This window comes from Sapajus apella, unplaced genomic scaffold, assembly GCF_009761245.1.
Source record: "Sapajus apella isolate SASKATOON/1434 unplaced genomic scaffold, GSC_monkey_1.0 scaffold15, whole genome shotgun sequence".
NCBI lineage: Eukaryota > Metazoa > Chordata > Mammalia > Primates > Cebidae > Sapajus > Sapajus apella.
In genome coordinates this window covers 18121805-18145512 of record NW_022436955.1, presented here as the reverse complement: position 1 = coordinate 18145512, position 23708 = coordinate 18121805, and the positions used below count along the sequence as shown (strand labels likewise).

At 41.4% G+C, this 23708-nt stretch overlaps 1 pseudogene; it reads left to right on the top strand.

Moving 5' to 3' along the window:
* The first annotated feature begins 14817 nt into the window (after positions 1 to 14817).
* LOC116555840 lies at positions 14818 to 15269 on the top strand (annotated as a pseudogene).
* The last annotated feature ends 8439 nt before the right edge of the window (positions 15270 to 23708 follow it).

Here is a 23708-nt window from a genome sequence, read left to right as displayed (position 1 = left end):
ATTCTGGAGAAATCAGGTAGAGAGAAACAAATATGCTCCAAATTTTGTTTGTAGGAGTATACTTAATTGTTAAAAGCTGTCAATAGTGCAAAAGAAAAGTTCCTTTGACTCTGAAAAATGAAACAAAACATCATCAGTAACATTTTAAGCAAAAAATCAAAAAGATTACTTCAGTCATCTGTTAGTTCAATCCATGCAGTTAATTATAGTTCTGCTTGATATTCATGAACATTTCAGCTTTCTGTGAGTCCTGAAAGTTTTTCTTCTATTCTGATGTCACAATCTCCAAAATTATCAGAAACCTGCATTCAAGAGCACCTATTAGAGTTTTATAACAGATTATAAAACCACCTTCTAGGGAGGACCAAAACAAGACAATTGTCCATGGGTGACAAAAACTTTTAGAATAACCATAGTCAAAGATACAATTGACAAGGAAATTTATTACCTCTGTGGCACACAAAAATTTAACATAACAATTATTATTACTAATAATGTACACTGAGTCATAACAGAATATAGGAGTTCTCATAATTTTGGAACACATACCAATAAGATATTTATACAAATACAGCCCAAAGGAAATCAAACCATTTCATGTTTGACAATGCTTCCTGTATAATTTTTATACCAAATAAACCAAACATGTCATTTTTGGAAACCTAACATCTAAAAGGATTAATTAGGTCAGAAAAAGACATGTATAATTTGATTTTGAAAAGTCTGTCAAATATCAAAGGTTTAAAATACTTGATATCATAGAACAGGATCATAGGTCAATATAAAATAAGTGATTTATTTAACCAAAGCGATAAAGATTTTTTTTTAAAGATGAAAACCTTTATTCTTTGATAGAAGGGACTTAATTTTCCAAACAATAAACCATAATAAAAACAGCATGAAGCCAATTAAATTTGTTTTTCAAAATTTTATAAACAATCTATAAAATGTTAATTTTGACCATAAGATCTAACATCCATAAGCCTTTTCATAACCTTTATAACCTTTAATAAGGAGTCAGTTAATGCTTCAAGAAAACCTTGTTAATCTGGCATCATGTGCTGGTGTTGCATCAGTGTGCCTTTGACATTGATGGTTAATTTATAGAGAAACTGAACTTTTATCTCTTAAAATTGGCTCTTAAAATCTCATGCACCCGCCTCTTCTGTGTTCATCCCTGGGCCTTGAGGAGTTGCGTACCTTTAATTTCTGGCCCTGTGTCTTAGGAATGCAGTTTATTTTGATTGGCATCTTCTACTGGACCTGAATATGATGCTTTAATTGCTATCAGGGTTTAAGAGTTAGCAGGACTTGATGTCCCTTTTAGACCCAGGAGTCAAAGCCCTGTAACTCAATGTTACAAGGACTTTAAAAGCACATACAGAAAGATGCACAGATGTAATAATCTTAATTGAAAAAAAGTTTTTTTAATCTCAGATTTTTCTAAGCAAACCAAAACTTAATAACGATGTCATAGGAATTATTTGATAAGACATAAAATTTGTTAGGCCAGTAACTAAAATGCCAAAGAAAAGACTTTCTGCAGTGCAAAGAGTATTATGTCAGAAGAAAACATTTCCTTTAGACCTTTAAGGAAATATTGTTAGCATCAAGCCACAACAAACAGAACGCAAGGGGGAAAAGGCTTATATAAGCTGAAAATGAGTCGAAGGAGAGCATTACTATTTTGCACCTTTTAAAAATCATTTAAAACCAAAACAATGAGATGTAATAAAAGTTGAACTTTTTTATCTAGAACACTCCATTTAACAACAGCAGAATACACATTCTTCTCAAGTGCATGTGGGACATTCTCCAGGACAGATCGTATTTTAGGCCATAAAAATAATCTCAGTAATTTCAAAAAGGATTGAAATTATACAAAGTATGTTCTCTGATCACCATGGAGTAAAATTAGAAATTAACAGCCAGATACAGTGGATCACATCTGTAATCCCAGCACTTTGGGAGGCTGAGGTGGGAGGATTGCTTGAGCCCAGAAGTTCGAGATTAGCCGGGGCAACAGAGTGAGACCCCATGTCTACAAAAAACTTAAAAATTACCCAGAGTGGTGGCATATGCCTGTAGTCCTAGCAACTCAAGAGGCTGAGGTGGGAGGATCATTTGAGCCCAGGAGACTGAAGCTTCTTACAGCCATGGTCATGCCACTAAACTCCAGCCTGGTGGCAGAGCAAGACATTATCTCAAAGGGAAAGGAAAGGAGAGTAGAGTGGAGGGGAGGGGTGCAGGACGGGAGGGACAGAGGAAGGAGAAGGGAGGACAGGGGAGGGAAGGGAAAAGAAAGAAATAAATTAACAACAAAATATACATTGAGAACTTCATAAATATGTGGATATTAAACAGCACACTTTTTTTTCTTTTTGAGACAGAGTTTCCCTCTGTTGCCCAGGCTGGAGTGCAGCGGCGGGATGTCAGCTCACTGCAACCTCTGCCTCACAGGTTCAAGCGATTCTCCTGCCTCAGCCTACCAAGTAGCTGGGATTACAAGCATGCATCACCACACCCAGCTAATTTTTGTCGTTTTTAGTGGAGACAGGGTTTCACCATGTTGGCCAGGCTGGTCTTGAATTCCTGACCTCAGGTGATCCACCCGCCTCAGCTTCCCAAAGTGCTGGGATTGCAGGCATAAGCCACTGCACCCAGCTGAACGGCACACTTTTAAATAACAAGTGGGCCAGTTAAGAAATTCGTATTTTTTTCTTTTCTTTTTAATTGACATATAATAATTGTACATATTTATCGGGTACATGATGTTTTGAAAATACTTTGAAATGAATGCAGCTGAAGACAAAACACTCCAAAAACTTATGGGTTGTATTGAAGACAATGCTTAAAGGAAAATTTATAGCTATAAATACCTATGTTTAAAAAGAAAAAAGATCTCAAACCAATAACCTAAATTTACACCTTAAGAAACTACAAAAAGAAGAGTAAGCTAAATCCAAAGCAAGCAGAGGAAGAAAATAATAAAGATTAAGGTAGACAGTAATGAAATAGAGACTAAAAAATAATAGAGAAAATCAACAAAACCAAGAGTTGGTTCTTAGAAAAGATCAACAAAATGGACAAATCTTTAGCTAGACTAAAGAGGAAGGGAGGGAGAGAGAGACAGAGAGACAGAGAACTCAAATTATGAAAATCAGTAATAAAGGGACAGCATTATTACAACCTTACAGAAATAAAAGGGCTATTAGGAAATACTAAGATCAACTGTATGCCAACAAATTAGATAACATATAGAAAATGGACACATTCCTAGAAAAACACAAAGTATCAAAACTGACTCAAGGAGAAATAGAATATCTGAATAGACCTACCACAGGTTAAGGTACTGAATTAGTAATTTTTAAAACTATCCACAAAGAAATGCCAAAGCTGAGATTCGCTGGTGAATTCTGCCAAACAATTAGAGAATTTATACCAATTATTTGCAATTCATCAAAAAAATAAGAGAGGAGGTAACACTTCCTAATTCATTATGATGCCAATACCACTCTGATACCAAAGGCATCACATGAAAAGAAAATTATAGACCAACATCTCTTGTGGATTCATAAACAAAAGCCTCAACAAAATACTAGCAAACCAAATCCAACAGCATGTATGTTGTGTTGGTTATACAACACAACCAAGTGGGTTTAATCCTAGGAATGCAAAGTTCATTTAATGTTTGGAAATGAATAATATGTCATATCAATAAGATAAAGGAAAAAAACACATATTTAGTAGATGCAAAATGAGCACTTAACAAACTTCAGTACCCTTCATGATAAAACCATGAGACAAGCTAGGATTAAAAGAGAATTTCTTTAACCTGGTAAAAGACATCTACAGATAACCCACAGTTAACATCACACTTAATCATGAAAGACTGAGTTATGTCATCTCCCAATAAAGACAATTTGACTTCTTTCTCTCCAATCTGAATGTCTTTTACTTCTTTTTGTTGCCCATTGCATTGGGTGTAATATTTAGTATAATGTTGAATAAAAGTGGTAAGAACGAAATCCTTGCATTCTTTCTGAAATTAGGGGGAATAAATCAGTCATTTACGATTACATTTGATTTAGCTGTTGGATTTTGTAGATATTGTTTATTGGGTTGAAGATGTTCCCTTCAATTCCTCCTTTGATGAGTGGATATGAGCGGATGATGGAAATGGATTTGACGGTATTTTGTCAAATGCTTTTTTTGTACTTATTGAGAGGATTGCATGGCTTTACATTTTTTGGTTTGTTAATACAGTGAATATTATTAAGTTTCTATTGTTAAATCAAGCTTGAATTCCTGAAATACAACGCCTTTATTCATGATGTATTATCCCTTAAATATATTTTTGTATTTGATTTGCATAAGTTTTGTTAAGAATTTTTGCAATAATGTTGATGAATTGGTCTGTAGTTTTACTTCTTTGTAATGTTTTTGTTTTGTTTTGTTTTGTTTTAGAGACAAAGTCTTGCTCTGTCACCCAGGCTAGAGTGTAGTGGCATGATCATAGTTCACTATAACCTCAAACTCCTGGGTTCAAGTGATCCTCCTGCCTCAGCTTCCTAAGTAGCTGGGATACCAGGTATGTGCCACTATACCAGTCTAATTGTTTTGCTTGTTATAGAATCAGGGTCTCACTATGTTGCCCATGCTGTTCTTAAACCCCTGGTCTCAAGAGGTCCTCCCACCTTGGTTTCCCAAAGTACTGGAATTAACAGGCATGAGCTACCACACCTAGTCTAATGTTATAATGTTTTTTTTTTTTTCTGGTTTTGTATAAGAGTTATCTTGACTTCAAAATATGAGTTGGAATGTATTGTTACTTCTTCAAATCTTGGAAGAGTTTGTCTAGAATGGTATTATTTCTTCCTTAAATATTTGGTATTTTTCCTTATGAGAGATATTGAAAAAAAGATTTGATAAAACTACCAGTGAAGCCAATATTCAATAGAATTAACCAGTGATGCCATCTAAAATTTCTTTGGTGAGTACATTTTAAACTATAAATTCAATTTTGTTAATAGGTATAGGGCTATTTAGGTGATCTATGTCTTCTTGAATAAGCTTTGGTAGTTTGTGTCTTTCAATTCATCTATTTTATCTCATCGTCAAATTTATTGGAGAAAATTTTGTTTCTGATATACCCTTATTAACATTTTAACAATGACAGATTCTATTGATCTCACCTCTGTCTCTTTTTTTTTTTTGAGATGGAGTCTCATTCTATCGCCCAGGCTTGAGTGCAGTGGCACGATCTTGGCTCTCTACAACCTCCACCTCGTGGGTTCAAGCAATTCTCCTGCCTCAGCCTCCCAAGTAGCTGGGACTACAAGCACACATCACCACACCCAGCCAATTAGTCAGCCATGGTGGTATGCACCTGTAATCCCAGCTACTCGGGAGGCTAATCGCTTGAACCCAGCAGGCGGAGGTTGCAATGAGCGGAGATCACAGCTTTGCACTCTAGCCTGGGCAACAGGGCAAGAGTCTGTCTCAAAAGATAATAATAATAATAATAATATTGAATTCACAAGCATGGGGGGAAATCCCTAAAACTGAATACAACAGGAACAGTGGAAACTAGGTATAGTCTTGTGCTGCAGACAGATATTGATGTTTTGGTCAACCACGGCTACATGTATGACAGTGGTCCCATAAGATTATACCACATTCTTACTGTATCTTTTCTATTTAGGTACGCAAATAATTATCACCATATTCCAACTGCATATAGCATTCAGTACAGTAACATGCGGTACAGGTCCATAGCCTCTTATGACATAGCCTCGCTGTGTAGTGGGCTACACCATCTGGGTTTGTGTAAGTAGATACTATGATGTTCACATAGTGACAAAATCACCCAGCAATGCATTTCTCATATGGATTTGGATTGTTAAGCAGCACAGGACTGTATATACACCAAACAGATGACAACCACACTGAAGAAAAAGTGAATCCGCACTTGTTTTGAGCACTGTACTTAATCAGGTACTGTCAGTGAGATGTAGGATTAACTTCATCAGGCAGGTCCCATGATACTTTTTATTGGTGGGGGAATTTGGCGTCTCGCTATGTTGCCTAAGCTGGACTCAAACTCCTGGCCTCAAGGGTGCCTGTCACCTGTGCCTCCCCAGTAGCTGGGGCTATAGGCATGTACCACCTGTATTCACGACACTTTTAAGGACCACAAACAGGTATTAATTTTACTTTCCTTCCCTTCCCTTCCTTCCTTCCTTCCTTCCTTCCTTTCTTTCTTTCTTTCTTTCTTTCTTTCTTTCTGTCTTTCTTTCTTTCTTTCTCTCTCTTTCTTTTCTTTCTTTCTTTCCTTCTTTCTTTCTTTCTTTTTCTTTCTTTCTTCTTTCTTTCTTCCCTCCCTCTTTCTTTCATTCTTTCCTTCTTTCTTTCTTTCTTTTTTATTTTTTTTGGCCACAGAGTTTCACTCTTGTCACCCAGGCTGGAGTGCAATGGTACAATCTCGGCTCTGGGCAACCTCTATCTCCTGGGTTCAAGTGATACTCTTACCTCAGCCACCCAAGTAGCTGAAATTACAGGCATGCACCACCATGCCCAGCCAATTTTTATATTTTTAGTAGAAACAAGGTTTCACCATGTTAGTGAGGCTGGTCTCAAACTCCTGATGTCAGGTGATCCACCCGCCTTGGCCTCCCAAAGTGCTAGGATGGCAGGTGTGAGCCACCATGCCCAGCCAATTTTACTTTCTTTAACATCAGAAGAGACACTAGGATGGGTATGATTTTTAAAATAGAAATAACAATTATTGGTGAAGATGTGCAGAAATTGGAACCCTCGTGCACTGCTGGAGAGAATGTACAATGGTGCAGCCACTGTAGAAAACAGGCAGTTTCTCAAAAGGTTAAACATAGGACTATTGACCCAGCAATTTCACTCTTAGACATGTATTCAAAAGAACCAAAAGCAGGAACTTCAGCTCCTGTACACCAATGTTCATAGCAGCATTAGTCACAATAGCCAAAAGGTGGAAACAATGCAAGTGTCCATTAGCAGATGAATGGATCAACCAAAGGTACGCAGCCATATGTGGAATATTATTCAGCCATGAAAACAATTAAAGTTTTGATGTATGCTACAACATGAAAGAACCTCAAAACCATTATGCTTAGTGAAATAAGCCAGACGCAGAAGGACAAATATTGTATGACTCCACTTATATTATGTACCTAGAATATGCAAATTCATAGAGGCAGAAAGGAGAATAGGGGTTGCCAGGGGCTGGGGAGAGGGATAAAGGGGAATTGTTACTTAATGGGTGCAGAGTTTTTGTTGAAAACGAAAAGGTTTTGGGTATAGTGGTTGTATTTGTCAGTTCTCGAATTGCTATAAAGAACTACCTGAGACTGGGTAATTTATAAAGAAAAGAGGTTTAATTGGCTCATGGTTCAACAGGCTGTATAGGAAGCATGGCTGAGAAGGTCTCAGGAAACTTATAATCATGGTGGAAGGCAAAAGGAAAAGCAGGCACTCTTCACATGGCAGAGCAAGATAGTGAAGGCGGAGGTGCCACACACTTTCAAACAACAAGATCTCATGAGAACTCACTACCACAAGAACAGCAAGGGGGAAATCCGCCCCCGTGATCCTGTCTCCTCCCACCAGACCCCTCCTCCAACACTGGCAGTTACAATTCAATATGAGATTTGGGCAGGGACACAAATCCAAACCATATTGGTGGTTATGGTTACACAACATTGTTTTGATGTACGCTACAAGAATGGACCTCAAAACCGTTATGCTTAGTGAAATAAGCCAGACATATATAATGCCACTGAATTGTACACTTATACATAGTTAAAATTATAGATATTATGCTATGCATATTTTGCCATGGTAAAAAATACAGGCCAAGTTAGTAAGCTACACACCTCCAAAAACTCAGAAGAAAACAAGAAACATGATAGTAATTACTATATAATGATGAACCCAGTTAGATTATGTTCTTTATAACAATAGAGTCATAAAATACAATATTTAATGTCTTCCTACACAGAAAGGGCCCCAAAAGTCATTATACAATTCTGGAGGGATATATCTGATGACAAGAACTGCCCCAAACTTCTGAAATTGATGTAATATGTTTGTCATAGTACTTGTGTAACAATTCTGTACATATCTTGTGTCTATTGTAGGCTTATGCAAATAAGTATCTATGATGATGTTTGTTGGAAACCATTGTAGGATAAGAGAGATAATAATATGGAATGGAAGGAGAAGAAGAATCCAGTGGTATTGGATTTGAACCACAGGGATCAGTATGAACTCAGAATCTTTTAAGAAATAAATTTTCTTGGCCGGGCGCGGTGGCTCAAGCCTGTAATCCCAGCACTTTGGGAGGCCGAGGCGGGTGGATCACGAGGTCAAGAGATCGAGACCATCCTGGTCAACACGGTGAAACCCCGTCTCTACTAAAAATGCAAAAAATTAGCTGGGCATGGTGGCGCGTGCCTGTAATCCCAGCTACTCAGGAGGCTGAGGCAGGAGAATTGCCTGAACCCAGGAGGCGGAGGTTGCGGTGAGCCGAGATCGCGCCATTGCACTCCAGCCTGGGTAACAAGAGCAAAAACTCCGTCTCAAAAAAAAAAAAAAAAAGAAAGAAATTTTCTTTTTGGGGACATTGAAAGCTCCAGGAAGCAATGATACCTCTCTAGCAATGAGCACACATAGTGCTCTGATTTTATTTGCAAAATCCAACTCCCCACTAAAAGAAACTAAGGTTCTTGAGAGAAGTGATGAGTTCAGAGCTGGAACAGAGAAAGTACGAGGAGAGTCCATACTATCTTTTTATGCCAGAAAGTAAGGAAGTACTTAAAAGCTGATAGGGATGGCCAGGTGTGGTGGCTCACACCTGTAATCTCAGTACTTTGGGAGGCCAAGGTGGGAGGATTACTTGAGCTCAGGAGTTTGAGACCAGCCTGGGCAACATAGCTAGACCCTATCTCTAAAAAAAAAAAAAAAAGTTAAAAAAAAGCTGGTAGAGACTTGACAAAAGAACAAAAAAATACAGCCAGATTGAAGGGGCTCCGACTGGCCAAATTTGGATTAACTTGAGTGGCAAAATGAATAATGGGAGAAATGGATTATAAGAAAAAGTTTGGGTTTTTTTTTTCAATAAAATAACTTCAGCAAATAAATGCATAAGACGTGATAGAATTAGAAAATCACTGTATTACAATCAGAAATCACCAATTCAGGCAAGAACATTATTATAGGATATTTACTTAGTCTCCTAGTAAGATAAAAAAATCTGTGAGATGGTAAGTAAATATCTTTATGTGAGATCATATTCACTTATCATCCCATAGACTTTTATTAATTACAAAGGAGAAAATGTACCTCTACAGTGAGGAAATCTGGTAGACATGATCCTAACCAAATGATTACAGTTAAAATCACCAATAATGGAACAAACTGATCTCATGTGCTTCCTGATATGAGGCACCAGGAAGGACACGATATATCCTATGTAGTATTCCTGCTGAAAATGTTGTAATTGCATTTGGTAATAAGGAAACTATCAGGAAGATCCAAATTGGGCTACCTCCTACAAAACAACCTTGACTCATGCCAGGCATGGTAGCTCACACCTGTAATTCCAGCACTTTGGGAGGCTGAGGCGGGCGGATCATAAGGTCAGGAGATCGAGACCATCGTGGCCAATGTGGTGAAACCTCAACTCTACTAAAAAATACAAAAATTACCTGGGCATGGTGGTATGTGCCTGTAGCCCCAGCTACTCGGGAGGCTGAGGCAGAAGAATTGCTCGAACCTGGGAGGCGAAGGTTGCAGTGGGCCGAGATCACGCCACTGCACTCCAGCCTGGCGCCTGGCAACAATGCGAGACTTTGTCTCAAAAATAAATAAATAAATAAATAACCTTGACTCTTCAGAAATGTCCTGGACTCTTCAGAAATGTCCATGTCACAAAAGACAAAAGAAGGATCTGAAAAACTGTTCTAACTTAAAGGAAACTAAAGAGAAATGACAACTAAATGCAATGTGGATATTTTATTATAAGGCCCTGGACTTTAAAGCAAAATCAGCTTTTTTTTTTAAAGGCATTCTTTGGATAATAGATAAAATTTGAATATGGATTATATATTAGATGTCACACTAGTGTTAAAATTTTTCTGAGAATGACAATTGTATTGTGGTTATGGGGGGAAAAAAGCATCCTGGTTCTTAAGAGACACCTGCTAAAGTATTTAGAGGTAAAATGTACAGTGACTATAATTTACTCAAAATGGTTCAGAAAAAAGTATGTACATAGACGCCTCTGTCTCTCTCTCACTCTGTGTGTGTGTGTGTGTGTGTGTGTGTGTGTGAGAGAGAGAGAGAGAGAGACAGAGAGAGAGAGGGCGAGAAAGAGAGAGGCAAACAGAGATAAAGGTTAACAATTATGCAAATCTAGGTGCAGAGTTTAACAGCGATCATTGTATGATGCTTGTACTTTCTCTTTAAGTTTGAAACTTCTGTAATTAAAAAATGTATGTGAGGTCCAGGATGAGTGGGTGAGACCAGAAGGAAATATGCTAAACTGTGTGTTGTGGCTGCCTCTTGTCAGGGAAATGGAACTGGGAAGACTGAGCTGGGCAGGGAGGGCTGAGAGAGGACACGGCTCTCTCACTCTATAAACTTCTCTATTGTATAATGCTTGTATTTTAAGTCAAGTTTATTGAGGTATAACTTACACACTGTAAAATTCATCCCTTGAGGTATATAGTTCTATGAGTTTTGACAAATATGTACCATCATGTTATAGCCAAAAATCAAGGTATAGAAGAATATTTCCATCACCCTAGAAAAGGTCCTTCATGACCCCTGTGGTCACCTCCTGCCCCTGATCTGTACATCTTTTATACAGTAATATATAGCTATGTGTCGCTTACATAAGTAAATACATTAATCTGAAAAAGATTATTTTTTTCTCACCCCACTGTCCACACATGCTCATTATAATAATGGGGAAAAAAGCAGGAAATATAGGTATGGAAAAGAAGATGACTTCCAATAAGTCTTGGTGCAAATTCTTCCAGCTTTCCCAAATAGATACTCAGACGAACCAGGCAGCTCTGCCGTGTTTGTCTAATATGTTTGCTTTCTACTCTCCAACTGAAGACAGGTTAATAAGGGAGAAGAAAGTCCAGGAAAACCAGAATATTCTCTGTTCTCAGAGAATAGTGTGGGAAACTGGTTGTTTTGTTGTTGTTGTTGTTGCTGATTTGAGATGGAGTCTCTCTCTCGCCCAGGCTGGAGTGCAGTGGTGCCATCTTGGCTCACTGCAACCTCCACCTCCTGGCTTCAAGTGATTCTCCTGTCTCAGCGTCCTGAGTAGCTGGGATTACAGGCAGGTGCCACCAGGCCTGGCTAATTTTTGTATTTTCAGTAGAGACGGGGTTTTACCATGTTGGCCAGGCTGGTCTCAAAGTCCTGACCTCAAGTGATCCACCCACCTCAGCCTCCCAAAGTGCTGGGATTACAGGTGTGAGCCACCATGCCCAGCCAAAAAAAATTTTTTTTGAGACAGGGTCTTATGCTGTCACCCAGCTGGAGTGCAGTGGCACGATCATGGCTCACTGTAGCCTCAACCTCCCGGGTTCAAGTAGTCTTCTCAGTTATGGGAATTCATGGTGAGTCAGAACCAGACTAACTGTACTACATACTCTAATTTGCCCTAGTAATCAACTAGTTAAACACTCCTTGCTGAATGAAATCACATGAGGTCTATGGTAATGTGAAGGATCTGTACGTGATGGTTGGGGTGAACATGAGCCTCCTCTCAGAGGTAGAATTGACAGACGTGGACAGTGGATTGGTTTGGGGAGGGTGGGAAGGGAGAAATAAAAGAGGCTTCTGAGGTTCCTTGCTGAGTACCTAAAGTTTCATGATGCAGAAATAAGAAAGCTAGTTTTAGAAACAAGATTATGGGTTTGGATTCAGCAGGTTGAACTTGGGATATGGTGGTCATATAGTGATCAGAAGCCTTTCTAGAGCTTAAAAGAGGGTCAGAGAGGGAGCTACGAATGTAGAGTTCAACAACTAGAGATGGCTGTCGAGATGGAGAAAGTATACACTGCCACCAAGGGAAAGAGTACAGGCAAAGGAGTAGAGAGTCTTGGGCAACCTTGGGAAATAACTCCACTTTAGAGGCAGGAACAAGAAAATAAGCTGGCGATGACAGGAAGAAGGTGCCAGCAAAGGCTGGCAAAGATCAGGGGAGTGAGAGTCAGGATCCACAAGGAAGTTGTATGTTGTATTCAACAGCTTAAGAGCAATGACAGAATTACAGCCCGGATCAGTAAGATGCCGTTGAATATACTCCCATGAACACATTGGGGCCAGGGCTGGTCAAAGCAAGAACTGAAAATACAGCAGCCCCCAACTGGCTGCAAGGACCCGAAATCTGTAGCTCTGGCTTCGCTTGCTCTCTTCCATGTGATCTTGGTGTGGGAGTGGGAACGGGGAAGAAGGCTCTAGGGTTGTGTAGTAGTGGTTGGCTGGGCAGATGGGACTGCCATTTGGCAGACAGGGAGCAACACTTCAACCCCACATACCACAGTATGTCCCAGAAAGTGGGTAGATGTCACAACAGATGGGCTGTGGGCCCTGACCGCCTGAGCAGAGACTCTTGGATTGCTGGAGTAATATATATCCATCTCTAGCCCTCCCTTTTCTTTTTCTTCTCTTTCTTTTCTTTTCTTTCTTTCTTTTTCTTTCTTTCCCTCCTTCCTTGCTTCCTTCCTTCCTTCTCTCTCTCTTTCTTTTTTTTCAAGTTTCACCCTTGTTGCCCAGGCTGGAGTGCAATGGCACGATCTCAGCTCACCACAACCTCCCCAAGTAGCAGGGATTACAGGATGTGCCACCACGCCCAGCTAATTGTGTATTTTTAGTAGATATGGGGTTTCTCCATGTTGGTTAGTCTGGTCTTGAACTCCCGACCTCAGGTGATCTGCCTGCTTTGGCCTCCCAAAGTGCTGGGATTACAGGCATGAGCCCCGCGCCCCACCCAGCCTTCCCTTTTCTAAGTGAGCACTCACTTCCCAGGAGACTTTTCTATTAATTTCACTAAACCCTCTCTTTAAATATGTGTGTATGCCCTCTGCATCTCTGCACCATGGCAATTTAGATAATTTTTTGGAGTGATTTGCTTTACAAATACCCTCCAGTTCCACAAGCCCTTTTCCTCAATCTGGGACTATGAATGATGTCTTCCCTTTCCTTTGTGTTCCCAGCTCAAGATACAGAGAGCAGGCACTTGAAAAAGATGAAGGGAGTAAATAAGTAAAACTGTTCTGCACTGTCGTTGTATCTAGCCTAGAGCACTAGGGAGTTTCTCAATAACCCCAGTCACTCCCTGTCTTAGCTGTCTAAATGCACCTCACCCAGCAGATTTCTTCAAAATTTATTCCGTCCAACTCACACCCACAGGTAACAAGACCAAATAATGATGCAGAACTCAAAAGCAAATTATCGTTAACTGGCCCTTTGCCCTGATTGCTATATCTGAATGACCAAGCACTGATATCTAGATATACCTGTGGTATGATTTGGCTGTGTCCCCACCCAAATCTCATCTTGAATGGCATCTCCCACAATTCCCATGTATTGTGGGAGGGACCTGGTGGAGATCATTGAATCTGGTAATTTCCCCCATACTGTTCTTGTGGTAGTGATCAGTCTCACAAGATGTGATGGTTTGCAAGGGGAAGCCCCTTTTGTTTGGCTCTCATGTCTCTCAGACTGCCCCATGTAAGATGTGCCTTTCACCTTCCGCCATGATTGTGAGGCCTTTCTAGCCACATGGAACTGTGAGTTCATTAAATCTCTTTTTCTTTATACATTCCTCAGTCTTGGGTATGTCTCTTTTTTTTTTTTTCTTTTTTTGAGACAGAGTCTCACTCTGTTGCCCAGGCTGGAGTGCAGTGGCACAATCTCAGCTCACTGCAGCCTCCACCTACTAGGTTCAAGCAATTCTCCTGCCTCAGCCTCCTGAGTAGCTGGAATTACAGGTACCTGCTACCACACCTGGCTAATTTTTGTATTTTTAGTAGAGACTGGGTTTCACCATGTTGGCCAGCTGATCTCAAACTCCTGAAGCTCAAGTGATCCACCTGCCTCGATCTCCCAAAGTGCTGGGATTACAGGCGTGAGCCACCACACCCAGCCATATGTCTTTATCACCAGTGTGAAAACAGACTAATACAACTTGTAAGCAGCTGGCCTCTGCCAAATGGACCAGCGCTGGGCACTGGGTGACAAGCTGGTATTGAGGGAGAGCTCAGGCCTGGGATCCTTCCTCTCCCTCCCTGATGCCAGGATAGCCGAGCCTGTCAATAACCATAATCATGACCTTAACTGTAACACCACCACCAACTTCCACTCTACACTTGCACAAGGCCAGGTGGTCCCAGAGAACTTTCTTCTGTGCTGCTTCATTTGAGTTTCATGACAGCCCTTGACTCAGCCAGGATGGCAATTTTTGATACCTATTTTATACAGAAAGAAACTGAATATTCATAGCAGCTCTGTTCATAATAGCCAAAGGTACAAACAACCCCAAAGTCAATCAGCTGACATTTGGGTTGTTCATCAAAAGTCAATTGGTTATCCCAATAGATAAACCAAATAGGATATATCCATAGAATGGAACGCTATTCAGCCCTGAAAAGGAACGAAATACTGACACCTGCTGCAGCATGGGTGAACTTAGGAAACACTGTGCTAAGTAAAAGAAGTCAGCACAGGAATGGAGTGGGCAACGGCCTGCAGAGCACCATGCCCAAGTTTTATTGTGACTACTGCGGTACATACTTCCCATGACTCTCCATCTGTGAGAAAGACACTGCAGTGGTAGAAAACACAGAATGTGAAAGACTACTGTCAGAAATGGATGGAAGACCAGGCTCAGAGCCTGACTGACCAAACAGCGGCTGCATTCTGACAAGGAAAGATACCTCCTACTCCATTCACTGCTCCTCCTCCTGCAGCGGGGGGTGATACCAGCTACCCCCTAGCCCCGTCTTCCGGGTCCTCCTTGCCCTGGTATGATGCCAGCACCCCATATGGGGGTCTGTCCCATAATGCCAATGATGGGCCCTCCTGCTCCTGGAATGAGGCTGCCCATGGGAGGCCATATGCCAATGATGCCTGGGCCCCCAGTGATGAAACCTCCTGCCCATCCCATGATGGTGCCCACTCAGCCCGGAATGACTCGACCAGACATATAAGGATAGAGGGGAGGCCTCATTCTATCAGTTTTACATGACCTGTTCTGCTTCACCAGGAGATCACGCTGCTGTGATGTAGGTTTTCTAAACAGCATAAGGAAGACTTGCTCCCTGGTCCTATCAAAGAGAATAGTTTTGGAGGGAAGAGGTGGGGCAAAAAAGATGCAGTTTTCATTTGTATTGGGAAATGTGAAAATAAAATTGTCAACCCTTTTAGTTTAAAAAAAAACAAAGTCAGCACAAAAGGTCACATGTTGTATGATTCCTTTTGTATGAAATAGCCAGAATAGGCCAATCTATGAAGACAGAGAAGAGATTAGTGTTTGCCGGGGGCTAGGGGAAGAAAAGGATGGAGAATGACGGCAGGTGGATCTGGTGTTTCATTTTGGGGTGATGAAAATATTTGGATAGAGATGATAATTGCACAGCACTGTGAGTGTACTAAGGCCCCTGAACTATATGTGTTAAAATGGTTAAAATGATGAATTTTGTGTTACATAAACTTTAACACGTTTATTTGCTGTTTTTGTTGTTGTTGTTGTTTTGTTGTTGTTGTTGAGACAAGATCTGGCTCTGTCCCTCAGGCTGGAGTGCAGTGGTGTGATCTTGGTTCACTGCAACCTCCACCTCCCAGACTCCAGTGATCCTCCCACCTGAGCCTCCTGAGTAGCTGGAACTACAAGCATGTGCCACCAGGCTCAGCTAATTTTTGTAGAGATGAGGCGTTGCTATGTTGCCCAGGCTGGTCACGAACTCCTAGACTCAAGCAATCCATCCGCCTGGCCCCTCAAAGTGCTGGGATTACAGGCATAAGCCACCATACCCAGCTCATGTACACACATTCTATGATGTTCATAAAATGATGAAATGGCCTAATGATGCATTGCTCAGACTGTATCCCTGCCATTAAGTGACACATGACGGTATATATTTGATTTATGTGAAAGTGATACCTCAGAGCTGTGTGGAAAAGAGTGGTCTTTTCAACAAGTGTTGCTGAATAGATTGGATACACACATGGAAAAAAATACGAATCTTGACCCATACCTTACATCATACTAAAAAAATCAATCCCAAGTTGATTTTAGATCTAAATATGAAAAGTAAAACAATAAAGCTTCCAGAAGAAAAGTATATATAGACGAATATATTTATAATTTGGGGTTAGTCAAATATTTCTTAAACAAGATGCAAAAAGCCATAATCATAAAATAAAAGACAGATAAACTACTTTAAATTTTAAAAAAGTGTTCCTCGGCCAGGTGCAGTGGCTCATGCCTGTGATCCCAGCACTTTGGGAGGCCAAGGTGGGTGGATCACAATACCACTAAAAGAGAAAAAGGTAAGCCATGTTTGGTACAAAATATTTGCAATACACGTAACTAACAATTTGTATTTGGAAGAGATGAACCCATATTAATTGATAAGAAAAAAGACATAAAAGTTAGAAAAATGAGGCTGGGCACAGAGGCTCAGGCCTGTAATCCCAGCACTTTGGGAGGCTGAGGTGGGCGGATCACCTCAGGTCAGGAGTTCAAGACCAGCCTCGCCAACATGGCAAAACCCTATCTCTGCAAAAATACAAAAATTAGCTAGGTCCTTTACATTGTCATATAAATTTTAAAAGTAAGTTAAAGTTCTTAAAAAAAAAAAAACAAAAAACCCTTGCTTATACCCATTACTGGAGATAGAAAAAAAAAAAAAAAAACCCAGTGGGGTTAGCATGGTGACTCACTCCTGTAATCCCAGCATTTTGGGAGGTTGAGGTGAGTGGATTACCTGAAGTCAGGCATTCGAGACCAGCCTGGCCAACATAGTGAAACCCACCTCTACTAAAAATACAAAAGTTAGCCAGGTATGGTGGTGCATGCCTGTCATCCCAGCCACTTGTGAAGCTGAGGCAGGATAATCGCTTGAACTCAGGAGCTGGAGGTTGCAAAGAGCTCAGATTGTACCACTTCACTCCAGCCTGGATGACAGAGTAAGACTCTGTCTCAAAAAGAAAAAAAGAAAAAAACAAAACAAAACAAAACAAAAACTAGTGGCTAGCGGGATTACAGTTGGAATTGTGTTGAATCATTAGATCAATTGGAAGAGAATTGAGATCTTAATATTGAGTTATGCAATAAATGAACTTGGAATCTGGTGTATCCACGAATTCCATTTGTTAAGATATTCTTTAATTTTCAGCAGCATTTTTGTAGTTTTCGGTTAGAGGTTTTAGATGATTTTTGTCAAATGTATCCTTGCATACTTTATGGGTTTTGACACTATTATAAATAAAATTCTAAAATGTTATTTTCCAGTTGTTTGTTACTAGCAGTTAAAATATGATTGATTTTGATATTTTGACCTTGGATCCTGTGGACTTGCCAAATTTACTTATTAGTTCTAGTTGTTTTGCAAATTGGTTAAGATTTTCTATGTAGACTATCATGGTATCTGCAAGTAGAAAGTTTTCCTCCTTCATTTCTTCTTGTTTTTATCTTACATTTGAAGCTTTATTTTTGTTGTTTTTTTAATTATACTTTAAGTTCTGGGGTACACATGCAGATCTTGCAGGATTGTTACATGGGTATACACATGCCATGGTGGTTTGCTGCCTCCATCCCCCCGTCATCTACATTAGGTATTTCTCCTAATGTTATGCCTCCCCAATCTCCCCACCCCGATATCCCTCCCCTAGCCCCCCACCCCCCAGTAGACCCCAGTGTGCGATGCTCCCCTCCCTGTGCTCATGTGTTCTCATTGTTCAATTCCACTATGAGTAAGAACATGCAGTGTTTGGTTTTCTGTTTTTGTGTCAGTTTGCTGAGAATGATGGATTCCAGGTTCATCCATGTCCAAGCAAAGGACAGGAACTCATCCTTTTTTGTGGCTGCATAGTATTCCATGGTGTACATACGCCACATTTTCTTTATCCAGTCTACCTTTGATGGGCATTTGGATTGGTTCCAAGTCTTTGCTATTGTAAACAGTGCTGCATCAACATATGTGTGCATGTGTCTTTATAATAGAACGATTTGTAATCCTTTTAGTATATACCCAGTAATGGGATTGCTGGGTCAAATGGTATTTCTAGTTCTAGATCCTTGAGGAATCGCCACACTGTCTTCCATGATGGTTGAACTAATTTACACTCCCACCAACAGTGTAAAAACATTCCTATTTCTCCACATCCTCTCCAGCATCTGTTTCTTCAGATTTTTTAATGATCACCATTCAAACTGGTGTCAGATGGTATCATAATGAGGTTTTGATTTGCGTTTCTCTAATGACCAGTGATGATGAGCATTTTTTCATATGTTTGTTGGCCTCATAAATGTCTTCTTTTGAAAAGTGTCTGTTCAGGCCGGGCGCGGTGGCTCAATCCTGTAATCCCAGCACTTTGGGAGGCCGAGGCGGGTGGATCACGAGGTCAAGAGATTGAGACCATCCTGGTCAACATGGTGAAACCCCGTCTCTACTAAAAATACAAAAAATTAGCTGGGCATGGTGGTGTGTGCCTGTAATCCCAGCTACTCAGGAGGCTGAGGCAGGAGAATTGCCTGAACCCAGGAGGCGGAAGTTGCGATGAGCTGAGATCGCGCCATTGCACTCCAGCCTGGGTAACAGGAGTGAAAGTCCGTCTCAAAAAAAAAAAAAGAAAAGTGTCTGTTCATATCCTTTGCCCACTTTTTGATGGGGTTGTTTTTTTCTTGTAAATTTGTTTTAGTTCTTTGTAGATTCTGGATATTAGCCCTTTGTCAGATGGGCAAATTGCAAAAATTTTTTCCCATTCTGTTGGTTGCCAATTCACTCTAATGATTGTTTCTTTTGCTATGCAGAAGCTTTTAAGTTTAATTAGATCTCATTTGTCTATTTTGGCTTTTGTTGCCATTGCTTTTGGTGTTTTGGTCATGAAGTCCTTGCCTATGCCTATGTCCTGAATGGTATTGCCTCTGTTTTCTTCTAGGGTTTTTAGGGTGTTAGGTCTTACATTTAAAATTTTAATCCATCTGGAGTTAGTTTTTGTATAAGGAGTAAGAAAGGGGTCCAGTTTCTGCTTTCTGCACATGGCTAGCCAGTTTTCCCAACACCATTTATTTATTTATTTATTTATTTATTTATTTATTTTTTTTTTGAGACGGAGTTTCGCTCTTGTTACCCAGGCTGGAGTGCAATGGCGTGATCTCGGCTCACCGCAACCTCCGCCTCCTGGGTTCAGGCAATTCTCCTGCCTCAGCCTCCTGAGTAGCTGGGATTACAGGCACGCACCACCATGCCCAGCTAATTTTTTGTAGTTTTAGTAGAGACGGGGTTTCACCGTGTTGACCAGGATGGTCTCGATCTCTTGACCTCGTGATCCACCCGCCTCGGCCTCCCAAAGTGCTGGGATTACAGGCTTGAGCCACCGCGCCCGGCCAACACCATTTATTAAACAGGGAATCCTGTCCCCGTTGCTTGTTTTTGTCAGGTTTGTCAAAGATCAGATGGTTTTAGATGTGTGCCGTTACTTCTGAGGCCTCAATTCTGTTCCATCCGCCTCGGCTTCCCAAAGTGCTGGGATTACAGGCGTGAGCCACCATGCCCCGCTGATCTATCTCATTTTTTCTAATAGCTACATAGTATTACACTATCTGAATATACCATAATTTATTTATTTAATTGGTCCTCTCTAATGATGAACATTTGAGTTTTTTCTAGTCTATAAATAAGTTGCAATTAATATTATCATTCATGCATCTCGATATAGTTTATCTGTAAGATTAAATTTCTAGAAGTGGAATAACTAGGACAAGAAGTGTGAGTGTTACAATTCTGAACAGATGGCCAAATTGTTTGTTCAATTTCAAACACTGGGAGTTTATGGCCATGGTGAGAAATCCAAATGGTAGTGCCCATAGATATTGTCAGCAAGAAGTACCTGAGCACACCTGTGAGTGTGTGCTTGGCTGCTTTGGCACAGGCAGGGGATCTGGAGCAGAGTAGGTGTGGAAGTTGGGTAAGAGTGACTACTTATGCATTCACCACTTGAGAAAAGCAAAAACCCTGGTGACATAAGGCCTCCAGGCCTGATGGGCAGCTGCTCCATAGGCCCACAGATAGCAGAACTCTCCCCTACTCCCTGAGGATCAGCCTGGAGAGAAGGGAGAAGGGAGAGGGGCGGGTCTTCTGATCTGGGATGGCCCCTGAGGCATCTGGGCCAGGCTTCCCACACTTGATCTGGCCCAGCACAGATGCCTGGCCCCAGAAGGGCACAAATGGGGTTGATCTTTAAAATATCTTTCCTGAAAGAGACAAAAGCCAGCTGGATGGATTAGCCTCTGTACCAAGAGCATTTGATTACAAATCATGGTTCACGTGGGATCCCCTGAGGTTGGGCAAGTAAAGCTGTGTGCAGTTTTTCCCTGCTTTTTGGTTTCTAAGAGATGGGGCTCGCTCTGTTGCCCAGGCTGGAGTGCAGTGGTGCAGTCATAGGACACTGCAGCCTCGAACTCCTGGGCTCAAGAGATTCTCCTGCCTCGGCGTCCCCAGTAGCTGGGACTACAGGCCCATGTCACCACAACTGGCTAATTTATAAAATTATTTATTTATTTACTTATTTTTGAGATGGAGTCTCACTCTGTTGCCCAGACTGGAGTGCAGGGGTGCAATCTCTGCTCATTGCAACATCTGCCACCTGGGTTCAAATGATTCTCCAGCCTCAGCCTCCCAAGTAGCTGGGACTACAGGGGCGTGTCACTGTGCCTGGCTAATTTTTTAATATTTTTAGTAGAGATGGGGTTTCACCATGTTGGCCATGCTGGTCTCGAACTCCTGACCTCAGACAATCTGCCTGCCTCAGCCTCCCAAAGTGCTAGGATTATAGGCATGAGCCACCCACCTGACCTCAATTTAAAAAATTTTTTTGTAGAGACAAGGTCTTGCTGTGTTGCCCAGGCCGGTCTTGAACTCCTGGGCTCAAGCAATCCTCCTGCCTTGGCCTCCCAAAGTGTTGGGATTACACGCGTGAGTCACCACATCCAGCCAAATAAAACTGTGATGAACAAGCTCAGTCCTCCTTTCCACGCAGCATCACTCCCAGGCTTTACTCCTGTGGGCCCCTATTTCCCCTTCTGCAATGGAGATAGTATTCTCTGTTCTCCCCTCAGGTCCTTCCCCAGGGCTCAGGATTAGAGTAAGGGAGCAAGGCACTAGCCCAAAGTGCAAAATTTACAGGCATGCCAAAAAACAGACAAACAAAAAAACCCAAACAAGCAGTAATGGAGATAAATAATATCTTAATGCAGTATTTTAAAACTTCAAAATTAATACAAAAAATATCCAGGATGGACAAAATATCAAAACTGTAAATAAAAACAGGAGCTAACCCTGCACTTTCACATCATGTCTCATAAATCCCTGGCCTTGGTTCCAATAAAACTTTGTTTACAAAAACAGGTGGCCAATGCCACGCCCCCAACCCCACCCCTCACCCCTGTGGTTTGCCAATACGATTTTTAAAAACATTCTTATTTAAATATTTTGTATTGGGGTAAAATATACATCATGTAAATTTATCATTTCAACCATTTTGAGTGTACAGTTCAATGGCGTTAAGAACATTCACATTGTGCAACAATATAATTTTTAAAAATATTACATTCAGGTATTAGATATAGTGATGACTGAGTTCTGGGGTGCCCCATTATAATTAAAATACCCCATTATATTAAATTTTACCCCATTATTAAAAAATCAAAAAACTGTAGATGTTGGCGTGGATGTGGTGAAAAGGGGATGCTTATACACTGCCAGTGGTAATGTAAATTAGTACAACCTGTTGGAAAACACTACGGAGAGTCCTTAACAAACTAAAAGTACACTTTGGGGCTGGGTGGGGTGGCTCACGCCTGTAATCCCAGCACTTTGAGAGGCTGAAACCGGTGGATCTCTTGAGGCCAGGAGTTCAAGACCATCCTGGCCAACATGTCGAAATTCCGTCTCTACTAAAAATACAAAATTTAGCTGGACTGGTGGTACACACCTATAGTCCGAGCTACTCTAGAGGCTGAGGCAAGAGAATCTCTTGAACCCAGGAGGTGGAGGTAGCAGTGAGCTGAGATCTCACCATTGCACTCCAGCCTGGGCAACAGATCAAGACTGTCTCAAAAGAAAGAAAGAAAGAAAAAATTCCCACTATGAGAGACCATGGCAGGCAAATCGCTTGAGTGCAGGAGGTTGAGACCAGCCTGGGCAGCATGGTGAAACCTCTCTCTACAAAAAATACAAAAATTAGCCCCAGGTGTGGTCGCACATGCCTGTAGTCCCAGTTACTTGGGAGGGTGGGGTGGGTAAGACGATTGCTTGAGCCAGGGAGATAGAGGCTGCAGTGAACCAAGATCGTGCCACTTCTATCCAGCCTGGGTCACAGAGTGAGACCCAGAGAGAGAGAGAGAGAGAGAGAGAGGAAAAGAAAAAAAGAAAAGCAAGAGACGAGAAGAGCACTAAAAGTAGATTTGCCATTTGCCATTTGATCCAGGAATCCCACCACTGGGCATCTACCCAAAGGAAAAGAGTCATTATATAAAAAAGACACTCGCACACCTATGTTTGTTTTTTGCAGCCCAACTGACAACTGCAAAGATATGGAACCAACCTAAGTACCCATCAACCAATGAGTAGATAAAGAAAATGTAGTTGATACACACCATGGAATACTACTCAGCCATAAAAAGGAATGAAATAGTGTCTTTTGCAGCAACTTTCAGGGAGCTGGAGGCCATTATCCTAATTGAAGTGACTCAGGAATGGAAAGCCAAACACTGTATGTTCTCACTCATAAGTGGGAGCTAAGCTGTGAGGACGCAAAGGCATACAGAGTGACAAAATGGACAGTGGGAAGAATGGGAGGGGGGGCTGAGACCAAAAAAAAAAAAAAAAGAAAAAAACAACCAAACGAAAAAACCCTACACATTGGGTCAGATGCACTAAAATCTCAGGATTCACCACTATATAATTCCTCCATGTAACCAAAAACCACTGGTACCCTAAAAGCTACTGAAATTTTAAAAATACTTAAAAACAAAACAAAACAAATATTTGCACCCAAGGCGAGTGTCTCACTCTCCTCTCGCTCTCTAGGGCACCTCCTGGAGCCAGAGGGTCCCACGCGGCCAGCTCCACCCTGGAAGCAGTTGAAGTTATTCCAGAGGCAATCAGGCCACCGAGGATGTCCGCCCAGACAGCCACCCGGGACCTGGAGGCTTGCTCCGCCCGCGTCCGCCTGCCCTCCTTCCGCGCGGGACACACCTGGCGGGCTCGCCTCTCCCCGCCCAGGGCCACCTGGCGCACAGCTCCCGCCGCCGGGCCCGCCCCTCGCGGCACTGCCGGGGCTCCTTGCCGGCCAATGGGAGCGCGGCATGCAAATGAGCAGGTGCGGTGGCGGCCCGCCCGGAGCGGCCTCCAGGCTCCCGG